This window comes from Oncorhynchus clarkii, chromosome 5 (genome assembly GCF_045791955.1).
Source record: "Oncorhynchus clarkii lewisi isolate Uvic-CL-2024 chromosome 5, UVic_Ocla_1.0, whole genome shotgun sequence".
Lineage (NCBI taxonomy): Eukaryota > Metazoa > Chordata > Actinopteri > Salmoniformes > Salmonidae > Oncorhynchus > Oncorhynchus clarkii.
In genome coordinates this window covers 15,339,803-15,363,038 of record NC_092151.1, presented here as the reverse complement: position 1 = coordinate 15,363,038, position 23,236 = coordinate 15,339,803, and the positions used below count along the sequence as shown (strand labels likewise).

The following is a 23,236-nucleotide window of genomic DNA, read 5'->3' as shown; positions in this document are numbered from 1 at the left end:
GTCCTTAGCTTATTGATGTGCTTTGAGGACTCTATGGTGTTGAACGCTAAGCTGTAGTCAATGAATAGCATTCTCACATTGGTTTTCCTTTTGTCCAGGTGGGAAAGGGCAGTGTGGAGTGCAATAGACTTCATCATCTGTGGCTTTGTTGGGGCAGTATGCAAATTGGAGTGGGTCTAGGGTTTCTGGGATAATGGTGTTGATGTGAGCCATGACCAGCCTTTCAAAGCACTTCATGGCTACAGATGTGAGTGCTACGGGTCGGTAGTCATTTAGTGTTCTTGGGCACATGGACTATGGTGGTCTGCTTAAAACATGTTGGTACTGCAGACTCGGACAGGGTGAGGTTGAAGAATGTCAGTGAAGACACTGACTAGTTGGTCAGTACACGTCCTAGTAATCCGTCTGGTCCTGCGGCCTTGTGAATGACCTGTCTAAAGGTCTTGCTCATATCGGCTGCGGACAGCGTGATCACACAGTCTCCCGGTACAGTTGGTGCTCTCATGCATGTTTCAGTGTTATTTGCCTCAAGTGAGCATAGAAGTAGTTTAGCTCCTTCGGTAGGCTCGTGTCACTGGGCAGCTCTCGGCTGTGCTTCCCTTCTGTCTGTAATGGTTTGCAGGCCCTGCCACATCCGACGAGCCTCAGAGCCGGTGTCGTACGACTCGATCTTAGTCCTGTATTGATGCTTTGGCTGTTTGATGGTTCTTCGGAGGGCACAGCAGGATTTCTTATAAGCTTCCGGGTTAGAGTCCCGCTCCTTGAAAGCGGCAGCTTTTTTAGCTCAGTGCGGATGCTGCCTGTAATCCATGGCTTCTGGTTGGGGTATGTACTAGAGGTCGACCAATTTGGATTTTTCAATACCGATTATTGGAGGAGCAAAAAAAAAACTGATACCGATTAATCGGCAGATTTTTATATATATATATATGTATATGTATTTGTATTAATGACAATTACAACAACATTGAATGAACACTTATTTGAACTTAGTATAATACATCAATAAAATCAATTTGTTCTCGAATATGTAATAAAACATGTTCAATTTGGTTTAAATAATGTGAAAACAGTGTTGGAGGAGAAAGTAAGAGCAATATCTGCCATGTAAAAAAGCTAACGTTTAAGTTCCTTGCTCAGAACATGAGAACATATGAAAGCTGGTGGTTCCTTTTAACACGAGTCTAAAATATTCCCAGCTAAGAAGTTTTAGGTTGTAGTTATTATAGGAATTTATTGGACTGTTTCACTTTACCATTGTATTTCAAATACCTTTGACTATTGGATGTTCTTATAGGCACTATAGTATTGCCAGCCTTATCTCGGGAGTTCATAGGCTTGAAGTCATTAACAGCGCTGCGCTTCAAGCACTGCGAAGAGCTGCTGGCACACGTAGGAAAGTGCTGTTTGAGTGAATGCTTACGAGCCTGCTGCTGCCTACCACCGCTCAGTCAGACTGCTCTATCAAATCATAGACTTAATTATAATATAATAAACACACAGAAATACAAGCCGTAGTTTCCGAATTTGACCATATTAATGACCTATTATTTTGAGAAAACAACTTTCTATTCAGTGATATACAGAACCGTTACGTATTTTATTGAATGGGTGGCATCCCTAAATGTAAATATTGCTGTTACATTGCACAACCTTCAATGTCATGTCATAATTATGTAAAATTTGGGCAAATTAGTTTGAAACGAGCCAGGCGGCCCAAACTGTTGCATATACCCCGACTCTGTGTGCAATGAACGCAAGAGAAGTGACACAATTTCCCTAGTTAATATTGCCTGCTAACATTAATTTATTTTTACTAAATATGCAGGTTTTAAAACATATACTTCTGTGTATTGATTTTAAGAGGGGCATTGATGTTTATGGTTAGGTACATTCGTGCAATGTTTGCTTTTGTTAACTCATCCCCCGTTTGGCAAAGTAGGCTGTGATTCGATGATAAATTAACAGGCACAGCATTGAATATATGCAACGCAGGACAAGCTAGTTAACTACACATGGTTGATTTTACTAGGTTATGTGAAGATTGATTGTTTTTTATAAGATAAGTTTAATGCTAGCTAGCAACTTACCGTGGCACCTTACTGTACTCACGTAACAGGTGGTCAGCCTGCCACTCAGTGCTCGTGGAATGCATTGTAAACGGCCAAGCTGTTACAGACGTATATCCATCCTGCCCTGCCTATCTAAGGTCTTCGAAAGCTAAGTCAACAAACAGGTCACTGACCATCTCGAATCCCACCGTACCTTCTCCGCTGTGCAATCTGGTTTCCGAGCCGGTCACGGGTGCACCTCAGCCACGCTCAAGGTACTAAACGATATCATAACCGCCATCGATAAAAGACAGTACTGTGCAGCCGTCTTCATCGACCTTGCCAAGGCTTTCGACTCTGTCAATCACCATATTCTTATCGGCAGACTCAGTAGCCTCGGTTTTTCTGATGACTGCCTTGCCTGGTTCACCAACTACTTTGCAGACAGAGTTCAGTGTGTCAAATCGGAGGGCATGCTGTCCGGTCCTCTGGCTGTCTCTATGGGGGTGCCACAGGGTTAAATTCTCGGGCCGACTCTTTTCTCTGTATATATCAATGATGTTGCTCTTGCTGCGGGCGATTCCCCGATCCACCTCTACGCAGACGACACCATTCTGTATACTTCCAGCCCGTCCTTGGACACTGTGTTATCTAACCTTCAAACGAGCTTCAATGCCATACACCACTCCTTCCGTGGCCTCCAACTGCTCTTAAATGCAAGTAAAACCAAATGCATGCTTTTCAACCGTTCGCTGCCTGCACCCGCACGCCTGACTAGCATCACCACCCTGGATGGTTCCGACCTAGAATATGTGGACATCTATAAGTACCTAGGTGTCTGGCTAGCCTGTAAACGCTCCTTCCAGACTCATATCAAACATCTCCAATCCAAAATCAAATCTAGAGTCGGCTTTCTATTCCGCAACAAAACCTCCTTCACTCACGCTGCCAAATTTACCCTAGTAAAACTGACTATCCTACCGATCCTCGACTTAGGCGATGTCATCTACAAAATAGCTTCCAATACTCTACTAAGCAAACTGGATGCAGTTTATCACAGTGCCATCCGTTTTGTTACTAAAGCACCTTATACCACCCACCACTGCGACCTGTATGCTCTAGTCGGCTGGCCCTCGCTACATATTCGTCGCCAGACCTACTGGCTCTAGGTCATCTACAAGTCCATGCTAGGTAAAGCTCCGCCTTACCTCAGTTCACTGGTCACGATGGCAACACCCACCCTTAGCTCGCGCTCTTGCAGGTGTATCTCACTGATCATCCCTAAAGCCAACACCTCATTTGGCCGCCTTTCGTTCCAGTTCTCTGCTGCCTGTGATGGAACGAATTGCAAAATTCGCTAAAGTTGGATACTTTTCTCTCCCTCACCAACTTCAAACATCTGCTATCTGAGCAGCTAACCGATCGCTGCTGCTGTACATAGTCTATCGGTAAATAGCCCAACCAATTTTACCTACCTCATCCCCATAATGTTTATATTTATTTACTTTTCTGCTCTTTTGCACACTAATATCTCTACCTGTACATGACCATCTGATCATTTATCACTCCAGTGTTAATCTGCTAAATTTGTTATTATTCTCCTACCTCATGCCTTTTGCACACAATGTATATAGACTTTTTCTTTTTTTTCTCTACTGTGTTATTGACTTGTTAATTGTTTACTCCATGTGTAACTCTGTTGCTGTCTGTTCACACTGCTATGCTTTATCTTGGCCAGGTCGCAGTTGCAAATGAGAACTTGTTCTCAACCTGGTTAAATAAAGGTGGAATAAAAAAATCTAAATAATCGGCTTCCAAAAATGCTGATTAATTGGTCAACCTCTAGTATGTACAGTTGAAGTCGGAAGTTTACATACACTTAGGTTGGAGTCATAAGAACTTGTTTTTCAACCACTCCACAAATTTCTTGTTAACAAACGATAGTTTTTGCAAGTCGGTTAGGACATCTACTTTGCATGACACAAGTAATTTTTCCAACAATTGTTTACAGACCTATTATTTCACTTAAAATTCACTGTATGACAATTCCAGAGAATTCAGAATTTTACCTCTACTAAGTTGACTGTGCCTTTAAACAACTTGGATAATTCCAGAAAATGGAGGTGTACCTATGGATGTATTTCAAGGCCTACCTACAAACTCAGTGCCTCTTTGCTTGACATCATTGGAAAATCAAAAGAAATCAGCTAAGACCTCAGAATAACAATTGTAGACCTCCACAAGTCTGGTTCATCCTTGGGAGCAATTTCCAAATGCCTGAAGGTACCACGTTCATCTGTACAAACAATAGGACGCAAGTATAAACACCATGGGACCATACAGCAGTCATACCGCTCAGGAAGGAAACGCGTTCTGTTTCCTAGAGATGAACGTACATTGGTGTGGAAAGTGCAAATCAATCCCAGAACAACAGCAAAGATTGGGGACAAAGATCAGACTTTTTGGAGAAATGTCCTCTGGTCTGATGAAAGAAGAATAGAACTGTTTGGCCATAATGCCCATTGTTATGTTTGGAGGAAAAAGGAGGAGGCTTGCAAGCCGAAGAACAAATCAAATCAAAATACAATTTATTTATATAGCCCTTCGTACATCAGCTGATATCTCAAAGTGCTGTACAGAAACCCAGCCTAAAACCCCAAACAGCAAGCAATGCCGGTGTAGAAGCACAGTGGCTAGGAAAACTCCCTAGAAATGCCAAAACCTAGGAAGAAACCTAGAGAGGAACCAGGCTATGTGGGGTGGCCAGTCCTCTTCTGGCTGTGCCGGGTGGAGATTATAACAGAACATGGCCAAGATGTTCAAATGTTCATAAATGACCAGCAAGGTCTAATAATAATAAGGCAGAACAGTTGAAACTGGAGCAGCAGCACGGCCAGGTGGACTGGGGACAGCAAGGAGTCATCATGTCAGGTAGTCCTGGGGCATGGTCCTAGGGCTCAGGTCCTCCGAGAGAAAGAAAGAGAGAATTAGAGAGAGCACATGTGGGGTGGCCAGTCCTCTTCTGGCTGTGCCGGGTGGAGATTATAACAGAACATGGCCAAGATGTTCAAATGTTCATAAATAACCAGCATGGTCAAATAATAATAATGCAGAACAGTTGAAACTGGAGAACACCATCCCAACCGTGAAGCACAGGGGTGGCAGCATCATGCTGTGGATGTGCTTTGCTGCTGGAGGGACTGTTGCACTTCACAAAATGGATGGCATCATGAGGAGGCAAAATTATGTGGATACATTGAATTAACATCTCAAGACATCAGTCAGGCAGCCAAGTTAAAGCTTGGTCGCAAATGGGTCTTCCAAATGGACAATGACCCCAAGCATACTTTCAAAGTTGTGGCAAAATGGCTTAAGGACAACAAAGTCGAGGTATTGGAGTGGCCATCACAAAGCACTGACCTCAAACCTATAGAAAATTTGTGGGCAGAACTGAAAAGGCTTGTGCAACAAGGAGGCCTTATAAACCTCACTCAGTTATTCCAGCTCTGTCAGGAGGAATGGGCCAAAATTCACCCAACTTATTGTGGGAAGGCTACCCAAAATGTTTGACCCAACTTAAACAACTTAAAGGCAATGCTACCAAATACTAATTGAGTGTATGTAAACTTTTGACCCGATGGGAATGTGATGAAAGAAATAAAAGCTGAAATAAATAATTCTCTATTCTGAAATTTTCACAATCTTAAAATAAAGTGGTGATCCTAACTGACCTACGACAGGGAATTTTGACTTGGATTAAATGTCAGGAAACTGAGTTTAAAATATATTTGGCTAAGGTGTATGTAAACTTTAGACTTCTGTACGTACTGTCACTGTGAGGACGATGTCATCGATACACTTATTGATGAAGCCAATGACATATGTAGTGTACTCCTCAATGCCATTGGGGGCATCCCAGGAAAATATTCCAGTCTGTGATAGCAAAACAGTCCTGTCGTTTATCATCTGATTCATCTCACCACTTTTTCTTTTTATCTAGTCACTGTTGCTTCCTGCTTTAATTTTTGCTTCTAAGCAGGAATCAGGAGGATGGAATTATGGTCAGATTTGCCAAATGGAGGGCAAGGGAGAGCTTTGTATGCATCTGTGTGTGGAGTAAAGGTGGTCCAGAGTTCTTTTCCCCCTGGTTGCACATTTTAACTTGTTGATAGAAATGAGGTAAAAAATATTTAAGTTTCCCTGCATTAACCTCTTGAAGCTAGGGGGCACTGTTTTTATGTTTGGAAAAATTATGTTCCCAAAGTAAACGGCCTATTTCTCAGGACCAGATGCTAGAATATGCATATAATTGACACATTAGGATAGTAAACACTCTAAAGTTTCCAAAACTGTCAAAATTGTCTGAGTTAAACAGAACTGATATTGCAGGCTAAAACCTGAGGAAAATCCAATCAGGAAGTGCCCCTGTTTTTGAAACCTCTGTTCTTAATCATCCCTATTGCCCATTTAAAGGGATATCAACCAAATTTTTCTATGGCTTCCCTAAGGTGTCAAAAGCCTTTAGACATAGTTTCAGGCTTTTATTTTGAAGAATGAGCGTGAACGACCACATTGCGTAAGTGGATAGGTGGGGGCTCTCAGAGTGTTGTGCGCAAAAGAGAAAGGTGGCCATTGTTACTCCCGGTCCTAGTGAAAAGCCAACTGTCCCGGTTGATATATTATCGAATAGATATTTGAAAAACACTCTGAGGATTGATTATAAAAACTGTTTGACATTTTTCTGTGGACATTATGGATATAATTTGGAATTTTTGTCTGCGTTGTCGTGACCACTCTTTCCGGTGGATTCCTGGGCATAACGCACCAAACTAACGGAGATATTTGGATATAAAAAATATCTTTATGGAACAAAAGGAACATTTGTTGTCTAACTGGGAGTCTAATGAGTGAAAACATCTGAAGATCATCAAAGGTAAACAATTAATTTGATTGCTTTTCTGATTTTCTTGACCAAGTTACCTGATGCTAAGTGTACTTATTGTTTTGTCGAGCGACCGATAGACTTACACAAACACTTGTATTGCGTTTGCAGTAAAGCATAATTTAAATCTGAGACAGGTGGATTAATAAAAGGCTAAACTGTGTTTTGCAATATTGCACTTGTGATTTCATGAATATTAATATTTTCTAGTAATATTATTTGACTGTGGTGCTATGCTAATCAGCGTTGCTGATGACAATTATACTGGATCCGGGATGGGTGGTTCAGGGGTTAAAGTCCTTGGCTACTAGGAGCGCCGCCTCTGGATGAGAGTTTTCCTGTTTGCTAATTGCGGTATACATCTCACTGAGTGCAGTTTTAGTGCCTGCATTGGTCTGCGGTGGTAAGAAAAATATGAACTCTCTAGGTAGGTAGTGTGATCTGCAGCTTATGAGAAACTCTTCCTCAGGCAAGCAATAGCTCGAGACTTCCTTAGATATCGTGCACCAGCTGTTGTTTACAAAAATACACAGAGCGCTGCCCCTTGTCTTACCAGACGCCGCTGTTCCATCCTGCTGGTACAGCGTATAACCAGCCAGCTGTATGTTGATATTGTCGTTGTTCAGCCACGACTCTGTGACGCATAAGATGTTCGTTTTTCATTTCCCGTTGGTAGTTTAATCTTCCCAATAACTCGTCCATTTTGTCCAAAGATTGCATGTTTGTGAGCAGAATTGAGGGGAGTGAGGGTTTTTTCGCTGGCCTCTTTCTCCGCCTCCTCTTCAAGCAGATCACTGGGGTCGGGGCCTGTTCCCGAGGGAGCCGTATATCCTCTGGCTCGTCAAAGTCATGAAAGAAGAAAAAGGACTCTGCTAGTCTGAGTAATCGCAGTCCGGATGTCTATAAAATATTTTCGGTCATAAGATAAGTTACGAACAAAAAACACTATCGGATGGGGACACCAAAAACGTCTGCCTTCTGCACTGGCGCCATCTTATCATTTTTGTTACTACTTGTCAGTATTACTTAATAAAACTGTTACTCTGTAAGGTTTTTATTCTAAGAGAAACTTGGATTACAATTAGGGTGTTGAAATGTTAGGATTATTTTGGTCCTATAGTAGTACTGTAGCGTACTCCTGACCGGTCACGTTGTACAGCCCCCGAGGGGCGCAGTGGTCTAAGACACTACATCGCAAACTGTGTTGCTACAGATGCTGGTTCTCTCCCTCTAAAACCAGAAATAAATAATTCTATATAACAAACTGGCTTTATTTACAAATTAGTAACAATGTCTCACCCCATGTTCAAGAATGGGTTTTTCCCCACTCACTTTACGTTATTTGAAAACAAAATAATCTCTAAAATATTGTAATTTTTATAACAAAGCTATTAATTCATTTAGAATTATATAAAAGCCCCTTAAATATTCTCAGATATATTACCAACCTTTTTCACAAGTGTAGCAGGCTGTGAATTCTGCAAACAATGTTTCTAGTAGGACAATATATATTGGTCATGGCTCCTGAGTGGTGCACAATGGGATTGCCTTGCAGTTCTCCAGCTTTATCCACTGAGATGGCGGTAGGCGCACAAGGTTCAAGGCACAAGTGCAGGAGGCACGGAACGGGCGGCAGAGCAGCGCACAGAAGACTGACCTAGCCCATGGGGAAGGGAGGAGGAGGGTGGCGGGGTGGACCCCCTTCCCACTGGGTAGCACAGAGCAACATTTTAAGGGGCATTGCGGTAATAATGGCGCTGACTAGGTGAACGTTCACGCTGTTCTTAGTGCCGGTTTGTTTTAGTGTGAACTTGCAATGAAACTAATAATGGTGTGAAAAATGCCCCTTAGATATGAACTCAGAGGGCAGAAATGATTAAATATTAGAGCATTAGACCTGTCACTAAAGGCGTCAGTCAAAAGATCTACTTAAATCCGAACTGGATTGATCTACCATTTCTATCATGGGCTGCTGTAATCGATGGGGGCTCAGGTCGGTACCATTTAGCTCATCTGATGAAGGTGCACATGGATCAGATTCAAACTTTGAAGACCGAGATCAAGTCATTGAAGGCAGACCAGTAGAAAGAGAAGCATTATCTGAGGGCAGAAATACAGGCGAAAGCTAATGCGTTGGTGGAGAGTCACTCTGCATTGGTGGAGAGTCACGCGTAATTGGCGGAGTCAGGTGGAGAATGACGCATTGAAGAGGGCAAGGAACAAAATGGAGTCACAATCCATGCCAGGCACACCTGTGAGCTCTGGAACTCCACTTCCGACAGGCAGAGCCAAGAATTTGTTCTTAACTGACTTGCCTAGTTAGATAAAGGTAACCCCCCCCCCCCCCCCCTCAAAAATAAACATAACGGTATTTGAATGTTTGGTTTGTTAAAGATGATATGCCATGTGTAATGTCAATTTTTATAGTTTCATTTGCTACTTGAGTCATCGCTCTCTCTCCATGCCACTTTCCACACTGACCTAGCCATGCCCTCGGTCACTCAAGGAGGCCATTTGATGTTCCTCAACCACGAGACACTTGCGTTCAGTCTGCATGGTCAATGCAACAATGTTGATGATAACAATGCTGTTTTCACTTTGTTTCGTAATATAAATCCACTAGCGTTCTATAATGACACTATCAGTTTGTTTCTTACATCAGCAAACCGCTAGTTTGTCTTTTCTTAGCAAGTTGCCAGGAAACTTGAGACACTAATTGTTATCTGCTAATAGCTAGCTAGCTAATAAATGTACTGAGTAAGAGCAAACGTAGCGAGCTAATACAGCCTGATAATACCAGTGACGTTGTAGACCTAAATCAGCATGTTTGTGCAACAATATCTTCTAAATCAAAGAGGAATATGCAAAGCAAGAATATGTTAGCTACATGAAGTAGCTAAGAGAGAACATGCAATGTAGCCAAAGCTTATAGGGTCCCCTAGGAAACACTTATCAACACTTTAGTTTGTACCCTGTCTCAATAACTGCCTGGCATTTTAATTTGTTGTCATATCAAACACTGTATATAGAATAACTATCTTCAAAGTAATGATTCGGAACATCGGGGTTGAAATGAAAGCTTCTTTTAGTAATACTACTTGTTCACGTTACATTTAACAACTTTAGGTTCTGCAAAACAAAGTTGCCTGCTAGAGTCAGGATAATCACTTGTACATAACTGCCGCGTTCTCTCTCTACTTCCTGACGCAAGGCATTCTGAAACTTGCAGTCAAAAGCGTAATCCAATACTCACTAATACAACAAAATATGAATGTAGTTCTCTCAATCTCCAACACACATTCTAATACAATTACATATGTAAATAACTGTAAAGAAAATATCTTAAGATACAGCTCAATTAATTAACTGTAAACATTAACTCTGTAACCCATTCAAGTTACAACATCCTCCTCCCGATGAACAACTGTGATCATCTAAATCTCTCAGCAGTATATCAACTGAATAGGTCTCCTCAACGAAGTTGAGTAGTTTGTGTTCGTCCAAGAACGGTTTCAGTTATCTTATTTTGACAGTCATTGTTTAGACCTTTTCCTGCCTTCAGTAGTTTGATCTCCTGTCCGAAACTCTTGTTACCTTGATCCAGTACTTTTCTGCATCGAACAGTTCATCAGCAATCAGTTCACCTTGCATCATTGTTTGTACGAGCATTGGCTATGAATCTCTTTATCAAGGCGGTGACTCTGAACACTCTTTTCAGTTTGTACCTTTTGAAGCTCCAACACAGGGTCAGTGATGTCTCTGCTGTTTGCTGCGAGTTGTACAGTAACCTGGCGACTGGACTTAAGTTCTGCATTTACCTCTTCTGGAACCTTGTTATCATCAGGCTCCTTGGACTGATTGGGTGATGTCAGAATTCTGGGTCCATTCCACCAAAGCTGGCTCTGTGGCAAGTTTCGAACAGTTTGTCCTCTTGTAGGGCTGGATTCATTTTCACTTCAATATGTGACCATGACTCTGAATTGGTCAAGGACTGGATCTCTCACTTTGTTCGCGACAAACTGTTTCCATTTCTGTGCTGAGCTGCAAATCCAATGCAGCACGATCATCGAGTCTGTCCACATTTGAATCTGTTTTTCTTCTTTTTCCAGTGTGGTCATCAGGTTGTTTGCTAGTCTCGCTCCCATAAGCTCATTTTTTTTGAGTTGAGCTACCCTGGACTTGGATGCAACTAGACATGTCGTTGTTTCCCTGTCTTGTGATTAACCTTGCATGTTAGCTACTGCACCGTAGGCCCTTTCACTTGCATCACAGAACACGTGTAGTTTCAGGGTGTGTCTGTTCTGTGGCCGCATGTCTGTTCTGTACCACCTTGGTATGGTGAGCTGGTGTAACTGGGGTAGTATTGAACACGACTGTTGCCATTCTCCTGTCAGATCAGGTGGTAATTCTTTGTCCCAGCTGAGTCGCCTCTTCCACATTTCCTGGAACATGCACTTAATCCTAATGGTGAAGGGGTCAGGGAACCAAGAGGGTTGAAGATGCTTGCAAACGACTGCAGAACACTTCTCTTTGTGTTTTCCTTTTGCGATAGAAAATGCTCAGTAGCGGCCTGAGGTGAAAGTAATCTGTTCTTAATCTCCATACTAAACCTAAAACCTTCAGCACTACTCCTTGTGTTTCTAGTGTCAATGGGTGGAAATTTGTCGTACTCTCCCATTTTGTTTTCAGTTCAGGAGAGTTGGTCATCCACTTGCAGATGTCCATGCCTGCAATCGACAGCATTCACTTTGCAGTTGTCACAATGTAAGCCTCTTCAACGTTGTGTGAACTTGCGATGAAATCATCTACATAGAGAAAGTCACTATCTCTACAACTTCTGGTTGTTCTGTTTCATATTGTTTCAGGTGCTTCCTGATTTTAACTGCCAGCAAGAATGGACTTGGGGGAAGCTCCAAATACCACTCTTTTCATCCTCAGCACACGCAGCTCCTCTTCATTTTCTCCCCTTGGTGGGCCTGTGAGCCATAGGAATCTCACGGCGTCTGCCTTTCTCTGCTAGGGATATCTGCAGGAAAGCTTTCTTGATGTCTGCCATGAATGCGATTTCATGTAGTCTGAACCTTATCAGAACGCTGAGCAGATCCGGATTCAGGTTTGGTCCTGAGAGTAGACAGTCATTGAGGGATGGACAGCCATCTTCATGGGACGAGGCATCAAACACCACTCTCAGTTTTGTCGTCACCTTATCTTCTTGGAGTACTGCATGGTGAGGTAAGTAGTATTTTACTTTGTCTACGCTTTATGCCTTGTCCTTGGGCACGTCCTCTGCCATATCCTGTTGTAAATAGTCCTCTACTACTTAATTGTATCTGCTGTACAACGTCACATCCCTCAGTCTTTTCTTCAGACCTTCAAACCGTTTCTTGTATACTTGTCTTGGAGTTCTGGCATTTCTCATTTCCATGGCAACTCCACGTGCTATCGTCCATCTTTGAAGGTGGTTATTTCCTCGAACTTCTGTAGAGCCTCGTTTTTCTCTGGGTTCTGTGTTTTCTCCCTTATAATACCCAGAGACTCAAGCTCCCAGAATGCATGCAGTTGTTTGGAGACTAGTGTGTCTTCATCAAGTGGGATGAACATGCATGTTGCCTCGGCGACACTTGACATGGACACTGGTCCCTGCACCGACCATCCAACGGTGCTCTCTAAAGCAACTAGCGTCTCCGTCAGTTGCTCCACTCTGCCAGTAGTAGTCTGCTCCTATCAGGACAGAGTTCAGGATCATTGTCATCTCCTGGAACGTCTGCAAACTGCAGTCCCTTTCTATTGAGCTCATGTTGAGTCTGTTCACCAGAAACCTTCATCACAGCTGTGCACACTTGTAGGGTGCAATTGTCTTTATCGCTAGTCTCTGCTGTTTGTCCCCGACATTCTCCAAGATGACTTTCACTGTGTTGCGTTTGGACGTTGCTGGAGCAGAGGAGCCAAACGTGTGAAGAGTGAGTGCCTCTTGTCTGATTTACTGGTAGCTTCAAGCCCTTCACAAGGTTTTCATGTACAAAGCTTCTCTGACTGCCTCCATCTAGTAAGCAACGAGCGATCTTCCTGCCCGACGGGCCTTCTACCCATGCCTTTGCTGTTTGTAGCAACAGTGTTCTGTCCATCTGGTTTCATCTTCACTGAATGGGGAATAACTGAGGAAACGACAGCATCTGCAGAAACAGTAGGGGGTTGCACCTCACTCCTCTTACCGGCACACACAGCAATGTGATGTCTGCTTCCACATGTTGCACATGACACATCTTTGACTTTACAGAATTTTGCAATGTGTTTCTGTCCTAAACATACAAACCATCTTCACATTTTCTTTTTCTCTTTGCGTATAACAATATTGTGGTCAGGGCAGTTTTCTGATTTGTGGTCTGCACTGGCACAGAATAGACAGTTTTGTTCCTTCTGGCTGGATGTGTGCAGTGCTGCAGCAGATTGTTGGGTCTTTTTTGTTTTCATTTAATTGGAGGAGCATGACTTGTTCCATGGTTTGCTCTCTTACTGTTGGTTGCATGATCTTGTCATTTGTAGTGCTCTCTCCCTGCTCTGAACCTCCTTCTGTAGGAAACTGACAATCTCAGACACTTCCCATTCATCTACTCCCCTCTGACGAATATAGTCGAGCTATGTCCTCTGGAATCATCTGCAGTAAGATTGGGCATAGTGTGCTTCCATAGGTTTCTGACACTACACCCAGTGGTTCCAAGCTTCTAATCTGAATTTCACATTCATCATATACCTGCCTCAATGCGTTTAGGTCAGAGGATTTCTTCATATGAGTGAGATTCAGCAGCTTTGACATGTGAGCACTAATCACAAGATCTTTCCTTCCAAATCTGCTCTTGAGCAGAGCGATTGCATCACAGTTACTGTCTGTTAGCATCAGTCCTGCTACTGCCTTTGCAGCTGGTCAAGTGAGATGTTTTCAGATAGGTAAACTTCTTTATTACACAGTGAATCAATGTTGTGAATAGCAGTCTCATACTGGCTCCAAAACTGCCACATACTGGCATCTCCATAGAATTTCTCAATCAACTTTGGTATCCTTACTGATTGTCTCTGTGATCTGTTTGAGTTAGCGTCACTCACCCGTGCTGGTAGTGGATTGCGGTCCTGTGTTTTTCTTTATCACTCGTTGTGCACGGCTCTTCAGCATACCACGCTCTTTGTAATCCTCCGTGCATGCAATCCCCGCCTCCAATCTGCCCAATGGCATTAACTGTTCAATTCCACGATCAAGTTCAAACAAGCTGTCCTCCTTAGCTGACAGCAATTCCAACAATGTATCCAAGTGATCGGTATCTGAATTTGACTGGGTTATTTCCACGTCAAAATGATCCAAAATCCGTGTTGTGGCACCTCGAATGGTACCCCGCTTTCGTCTCATTCTTTCTGCTTCATGCCGATGCTCCTCCTCAGCCATTTCAGCCGCTTCATCCCTACGATCTTCGGTGCAGCTCATACTTTTCCTGGGCTTCGGCACCAAAATATAGAACTACAAAGTAATGACTTGGGACGTCGGGTTTGAAATGCAAGCTTCTTTTAGTAATACTACTTGTTCACATCACTTAACAACTTTAGATTCGACAAAACAAAGTTGCCTGCGAGAGTCAGGATAATCACTTGTTCATAACTGCCGAGTTTTCTCTCTACTTCCGGTCGCAAGGCATTCTGGAACTTGCAGTCAAAAGCGTAATCCAATACATATTTTGTATGTAGTTCTCGCAATCTCCAACACACAAATTCTAATACAGTTACATATGTAAATAACTATAAAGAAAATATCTTTAGATACAGCTCAATGAATTAACTGTAAACATTAACTCTGAATACAGTGTTGTAACTTGAATGGGTTACAAAAGTGCCCACTATTATATTCTAACAATAGAATTAGAATAGTCATTCTAATTCACAAGTTAAATCGCAAAAACAACATTTGGTTAACTTCTTGACGCACACATCCCATTAGCGGGATCATTTGTCAACATCCGCTAAATTGCAGAGCGCCGAATTCGAATTAACAAAAAATATTACATTTTCATGAAATCACAAGTGCAAAATAACAAAACACAGCGTAGCTTGTTGTTAATCCACCTGGCATGTCAGATTTCAAAAAGGCTTTTCGGCGAAAGCATACCAAGCGTTTTATGTAAGGACATCTCTCTCAGCAGGCAAAACATTAAACAGCTAACAGCCAAGTAGATTGGTCACAAGTCAGAAAAGCAATAAAATGAATCGCTTACCTTTGATCTTCGGATGTTTGCACTCACGAGACTCCCAGTTACACAATAAACGTTCCATAAAGATTTTTATATCCCAATAACCTCCATTTGGTTGGTGCGTTTTGTTCAGAAATCCACAGGCTCGAGCGGTCACGACCGGGCAGACAAATTCCAAATAGTATCCGTAAAGTTCATAGAAACACGTCAAACTTTTTTTATAATCAATCTTCAGGTTGTTTTTATAATAAATAATCGATAATATTTCAACCGGACTGTAGCTTCAATAGGAGAGAGAAAATGTCTGCTCCAGCCTGTTGCACATGGAAAACGCTGCTGGCACCCAGCCATCCAATGACGCTATGTGATCTTTCTTGCTCCTTTTTCAAAATAGAAGCGTGAAACTATGTCTAAAGACTGTTCACAACATGTGGAAGCCATAGGAAAAGGAATCTGGTTGATATCCCTTTAAATAGAGCGAAGGCAGGCAATGGAACAGAGAGCTTTCAGGAAAAACAGCACGTCCAGGTTGGATTTTCCTCAGGTTTTCGCCTGCAATATCAGTTGTGTTATACTCAGACAATATTTTGACAGTTTTGGAAACTTTAGTGTTTTCTATCCTAATCTTACAATTATATGCATATTCTAGATTCTAGGCCTGAGAAATGGGCAGTTTCATTTGGGTACGTTTTTAATCCAAACATCAAAATACTGCACCCTACACAACAGGTTTTAAGAAAACCAGATGGCACCATTTTCTTTATATTTACAGATCGCCAGGGGCACCCAACACTCAGACAGTTTACAAACAATTTGTGCTTAGTGAGTCCTCCAGATCAGATCAGAGGCAGTAGATGACCAGAGATGTTCTCTTGATAAGTGCGTGAACTGGACCATTTCTGTCCCGCAAAGCATTCAATATGTAACGAGTACTTTTACGTGTCAGTGAAAATGGCGTAAGAAGTACAGCATTTTCTGTAGGAATGTAGTGAAGTAAAAGTTGTCAAATAAAAAAATTAAGTTCAGATACCAAAAAAAAATACTTCAGCAGTACTTCGACATATTTTTACACCACTGCTCAATTGAGAATTCCCACACTGCCACGTAGGACTGCACTATGGGAAAATAATCTATGGTTTAACTTCTTGCGGCTAGGTGGCGCTATTAAAATTTTTGGATGAAAAACGTTCCCGTTTTAAACAAGATATTTTGTCACGAAAAGATGCTCGACTATGCATATAATTGACAGCTTTGGAAAGAAAACACTCTGACGTTTCCAAAACTGCAAAGATATTGTCTGTGAGTGCCACAGAACTGATGTTACAGGCGAAACCCAGATAAAAATCCAACCAGGAAGTGCTGCATTTTTTTAAACCGCCTCATGCCAATGACTCCTTATATGGCTGTGAATGAGCTACGAATGAGCTTACGTTTTCCACGTATTCCCCAAGGTGTCTACAGCATTTTGACGTCTTTTTAGGCATTTCCATTGAAGAATGGCTGTAAGGGACCATATATAGCAAGTGGTCACGTGTGTCCCGCAGAAAATCTTGCATAAAATACTGAGGTAGCCTTTTTTCCAATCGCTTCTTATGAGAAACCAATTGCCTCGACGGATATATTATCGAATATATGTTAACACCTTGAGGATGGATCCTAAACAACGTCAATATTATGTAGCTAATTTTGAAAAAAGTTTGGCGTTGTAGTACTAGCATTTTCCGGTCGATTTCTCAGCCAAGGATGATGAAGAAACGGGAGCTTTTTCGCCTACAAAAATCATATTTTTGGAAAAAAGGAACATTTGCTATCTAACTGGAAGTCTCCTGAGTGAAAGCAATTGAGGTTCTTCAAAAGTAAATGATTTAATTTGGTTGCTTTTCTTATTTTCGTGAAAATGTTGCCTGCTGCCAGCAGAGCCTAGCATAGCATTATGCCATGATAAACTTACACAAATGCTTGTCTAGCGTTGGCTGTAACGCATATTTTGAAAATCTGAGATGACAGTATTAACAAAAGGCTAAGCTTGTGTTTGAATATATTTTATTCATTTCATTTGCGATTTTCATGAATAGGAAAAGTTTCTAGTGGTATTTATGTCTGCTGCGTTATGCTAATGCATTTGAGGCTATGATTACGCTCCCGGATACGGGATTGCTAGTCGCAAAAGGCCTCTTAGAGCTACCCCCCTACTTTTTTCAATTTCCGCCTGATGACATACCCAAATCTAACAGCCTGTAGCTCAGGCACAGAACCAAGGATATGCATATTCTTGGTACCATTTGAAAGAAAACACTGAAGTTTGTGTCAATGTGAATTGAATGTTGGAGAATATAACGCAATAGATATGGTTTAGATAATACAATGAAAAACCATACGTTTTTTCTTTTTTGTATCATCTTTAAAATGAACAAGATAAAACAAACATTCAGATAGGATGATGGGGACAATTTCAGTGAAAAATTATAAGAGGGCAACAGTACTTGTGCAAAGTTTCAGAATGATAACTTCCAAAATGAGTGTGTTACATGACATTTATCATGAAGTCACCCAGGTGTCCCACACAAGTAGCCCAAATGTACCCAAGTGGCCAAATTGGTGAAGGTATACGTTTTGAAACAAATAACAATATACAAAATACCAAAATGGTATTCTAACCCCCCTAACATGGGTAACTATATACACTTTAAATATTTGGAAGACCCTCAGTCCTCTATCAAATCAAATGTATTTATATAGCCCTTTGTACATCAGCTAATATCTCAAAGTGCTGTACAGAAACCCAGCCTAGAACCCCAAACAGCAAGCAATGCAGGTGTAGAAGCACGATGGCTTGGAAAAACTCTCTAGAAAGGCTAAAACCCAGGAAGAAACCTAGAGGAACCAGGCTGAGGGATGGCCAGTCATAATCTCCACAGAGAACAGAACATGGCTGAGATTTTCAAACATTCATAGATGACCAGTAGGGTCATAATAATAATAATAATAATAATAATAATAATCACAGTAGTTGTAGAGGATGCAACAGGACAGCACCAAGAGTAAATATGAACAGTTTAGGGTTCCATAGCCGCAGGCAGAACAGTTGAAACTGGAACAGCAGCAAGGCCAGGTGGACTGGGGACAGCAAGGAGTCATCATGCCAGGTAGTCCTGACGCATGGTCCTAGGGCTCAGGTCCTCCTCGGAGAGAAAAATAAAATTAGAGAGCATGATTAAATTCAAAGGACTCCGGATAAGACAGAAGAAGTACTCCAGATATAACAAACTGACCCTAGCACCCTGACACAAACTACTGCAGCATAAATACTGAAGGCTGAGACAGGAGGGGTCAGGAGACACTGTGGCCCCATCCGATGAGACCCCCGGACAGGGCCAAACAGGCAGGATGTAACCCCACCCACTTTGCCAAAGCTCTACACAATATTGTGCTGCTGATGCCAGGTGCCATAGCGGTCTCTTTCTGCTGTAAAGCATGTGGCGCAGTTGATGGAGGACTTACTTTAGCAAAGAACACAGCGACGCCTCCATGCTGTGCCCTTTTGGCACTGAGGCACATCCATGCCTGCAGAAATAAATTTGGGCAGATGAACACCACTTGTGGCAGGAGCTGGATGAACCAGCTTCAATGGGGTATGGACACCTTGGCCCTGGGGGCTGCCATTCGGAGTCAGTGTCACTGTGAAAGAAAATGTTCAGTTAGAATAGTTTCACATATGAGCCCTGTATCAACAGGTATAATAAACATGTGTTCCCTGTGCTTATATACAGTGCCTTGCGAAAGTATTCGGCCCCCTTGAACTTTGCGACCTTTTGCCACATTTCAGGCTTCAAACATAAAGATATAAAACTGTATTTTTTTGTGAAGAATCAACAATCATCAACAACAATCATGAAGTGGAACGACATTTATTGGATATTTCAAACTTTAACAAATCAAAAACTGAAAAATTGGGCGTGCAAAATTATTCAGCCCCCCTAAGTTAATACTTTGTAGCGCCACCTTTTGCTGCGATTACAGCTGTAAGTCGCTTGGGGTATGTCTCTATCAGTTTTGCACATCGAGAGACTGACATTTTTTCCCATTCCTCCTTGCAAAACAGCTTGAGCTCAGTGAGGTTGGATGGAGAGCATTTGTGAACAGCAGTTTTCAGTTCTTTCCACAGATTCTCGATTGGATTCAGGTCTGGACTTTGACTTGGCCATTCTAACACCTGGATATGTTTATTTTTGAACCATTCCATTGTAGATTTTGCTTTGTTTTGGATCATTGTCTTGTTGGAAGACAAATCTCCGTCCCAGTCTCAGGTCTTTTGCAGACTCCATCAGGTTTTCTTCCAGAATGGTCCTGTATTTGGCTCCATCCATCTTCCCATCAATTTTAACCATCTTCTCTGTCCCTGCTGAAGAAAAGCAGGCCCAAACCATGATGCTGCCACCACCATGTTTGACAGTGGGGTTGGTGTGTTCAGGGTGATGAGCTGTGTTGCTTTTTTACGCCAAACATAACGTCTTGCATTGTTGCCAAAGGGGCTGAATAATTTTGCACGCCCAATTTTTCAGTTTTTGATATGTTAAAGTTTGAAATATCCAATAAATGTCGTTCCACTTCATGATTGTGTCCCACTTGTTGTTGATTCTTCACAAAAAAAATACAGTTTTATATCTTTATGTTTGAAGCCTGAAATGTGGCAAAGTTCAAGGGGGCCGAATACTTTCGTAAGGCACTGTGTGTATGTATATATATATATATATATATATATATATATATATATATATTAGGTTGAATATACACTGCTCAAAAAAATAGAGAACACTTAAACAACACAATGTAACTCCAAGTCAATCACACTTCTGTGAAATCAAACTGTCTAACTGTCAAACTGTCACTTAGGAAGCAACACTGACAATACATTTCACATGCTGTTGTGCAAATGAAATAGACAACAGGTGGAAATTATAGGCAATTAGCAAGGTGATGACCACTTCTCAGTTCCTATGCTTCCTGGCTGATGTTTTGGTCACTTGAATGCTGGCGGTGCTTTCACTCTAGTGGTAGCACAACCCACACAAGTGGCTCAGGTAGTGCAGCTCATCCAGGATGGCACATCAATGCGAGCTGTGGCAAGAAGGTTTGCTGTGTCTGTCAGCGTAGTGTCCAGAGCATGGAGGCGCTACCAGGAGACAGGCCAGTACATCAGGAGACATGGAGGCCGTAGGAGGGCAACAACCCAGCAGCAGGACCGCTACCTCCGCCTTTGTGCAAGGAGGAGCAGGAGGAGCACTGCCAAAGCCCTGCAAAATGACCTCCAGCAGGCCACAAATGTGCATGTCTGCTCAAACGGTCAGAAACAGACTCCATGAGGGTGGTATGAGGGCCCGACGTCCACAGGGGGGTTGTGCTTACAGCCCAACACCGTGCAGGACTTTTGGCATTTGCCAGAGAACACCAAGATTGGCATATTCGCCACTGGCGCCCTGTGCTCTTCACAGATGAAAGCAGGTTCACACTGAGCACATGTGACAGACGTGACAGTCTGGAGACGCCGTGGAGAACGTTCTGCTGCCTGCAACATCCTCCAGCATGACCGGTTTGGCGGTGGGTCAGTCAGTGGGGTGGCATTTCTTTGGGGGGGCCGCACAACCCTCCATGTGCTCGCCAGAGGTAGCCTGACTGCCATTAGGTACCGAGATGAGATCCTCAGACCCCTTGTGAGACCATATGCTGATGCGGTTGGCCCTGGGTTCCTCCTAATGGAAGACAATGCTAGACCTCGTGTGACCTCTTGTTTTTAAGGACATTACATCAAAGTTGGATCAGCCTATTGTGTGGTTTTTCAGTTTAATTTTGAGTGTGACTTCAAATCCAGACCTCCGTGGGTTGATGCATTAGATTTCCATTGATCATTTTTGTGTGATTTTGTTGTCAGCACATTCAACTATGTAAAGAAAGTATTTAATAAGAATATTTCATTCATTCAGATCTAGGATGTGTTATTTTAGTGTTCCCTTTATTTTTTTGTGCAGTGTATTATGACAGATCAGCTAGATCTACTGTCTATATTATATTACAACGGACCAGCTGTATCTACTTTCTCCATTTCACTTTGGCCATTATTGTGGGCATGCCCTCCCCTCAACAGCCTCAAATAGGCTATTTCATGTGGGTTGGGGTGGGGCGGCAGACACGCGCATCTCACATTTCATGACATTACATGTTTATATATTGCTTCAAAAAAAAAATTAAAATCACATTTTATATTATTAATTTCAAACAAGGGCATTAGCATGAGAAGAACTCACCAGTCCAAAACAATGTACTCTCCCGTTCAAAAAATATTCCTCCACTTGGGAATCGCAAAATGATTCGTCCTACAACAATCTCTCACTTTCCCAATTAATTTATTCTAAAATTGTGTGTACATCTGTATATTTAGATTTAGCTTTCCCTGACGTAGCCGCCATAATGATTGAGATATAAATAGCTGAATATGCGAAACAACGGTGTGCGTAATGTGTTGCTCCTTCCGGTATGAAACTTCAATAGCGAATTACTCTCTTTACGCCGGAGCTTACTACATGGGTTGGTCTTGCAACACATAAACATGACCTATTGCTGTTTACCTCAGCTCATTGGCTATCTACCCAGCTATATTTCAAGACTATCAGTTGTCATTGGGTTAAAATACAGTCAATCAACGAAACAGAGGGCAAATCATTGGTGCACAATGATGTCATTACTTGTTGTCTTCAAATCGGCTTCTTTCAGTCAATACATCCCGCGAAATGACCCATCAGGTTTGATTGGGAGTCCCATTTGGACATTTCTCTCCCTCTAAAAACATAAATATTTTGCCCTTTATTCAAATTACAATTGCTCACTTTTTTTGAAAAATGAAGTCATCTCAAATATATTTTATTTTCATATATAATCAAGTTGATGGCACAGTCATATAGCCCCGGCACCTACATAAAGCTTATGCTCTTAGTACTGTAGCCTACTCCCGATCGTCACATTGTACAGTGCCATACTTTCGGGTTCCATCCTAACAGAAACCCAGAGGGTTTCGTTTTTCTTGGAATAGAAACAACAGAATGTTCATCAAATTAAGCAAAATGTGGTAATCAATCCCATATGCTATGTTCTTACAAAAAGCTTTTAAATTCTCTAGTAACGCCAATTTTAAAGACTATCAAATGCTTCTCAAAGATTCCCTCTGGTGGTAAAAATGTCTGACAATTAAATCATGTGCCATAGAATTCTGCAGCAGCCCGCACAACTTTTAAAGAAGGAACTGTTAAGAGAATTAAGTTCTCATGTTAATTAACCAATTCAATTAAACTACTGTCTGCTATATCAGGATTTGTAGGATATTGTAGACTGACAGAGGCCATTTCCTGTACATTGGTCTATATACCTCACATTTTGTCATAAATGTCCCTCTGAGACAATGACAATATAGTTCACAAGTCTTCTCCTACTCATACATTGTCTGCCACCTGTTATACAATCTACTACAAGCCCAAGGTCTCTCCCCTCCCTGGGTGGGGAGAGAATGTCCTATAAGTAACACAGTAGTACAGCTTGTCTGTCAATAGCTCCTCTTATCATTTGTTTCACTCTTGCACCCTGCTTACGTACTAAAAAGGAATAAAAAGTGCTAGTTCTAATTCTGACTAGATTTATGATTCTAATGAATTTCATACAATCGTACAGTGACAGGGTAGAATTCTGTTAGTTATAGTTCTATGTTAAATGTATACATAATTGAGTCATTTTTCATAACAGGAACCTCTATGGTTTGTGGTAGATTAATCCACAAAGATGAGTATTAAAATAAGACCACAATATGGAGAGGCAGGTGTGATCACAAAAGGCACTTACTTGAAATACTCTAGTCAGTGTCCACATACTTTCCCTACGTTTTTATCTACTCCTTTCCTCAACACAACCCCTTTCATTGCTCTCTTGCTCTTTCTCCCCCTCTCACTCACTTATCCCCCCCCAAAAAA

The 23,236-nt window shown here is 41.9% G+C and overlaps 1 protein-coding gene across 2 annotated transcripts in view; it reads left to right on the top strand.

Annotated features, from left to right (window-relative positions):
- Window positions 1-23,236, top strand: part of LOC139408418 (senataxin) — a 66,500-nt gene that overhangs the window by 3,186 nt on the left and 40,078 nt on the right. The gene's annotated exons all lie outside the window — the stretch shown is intronic.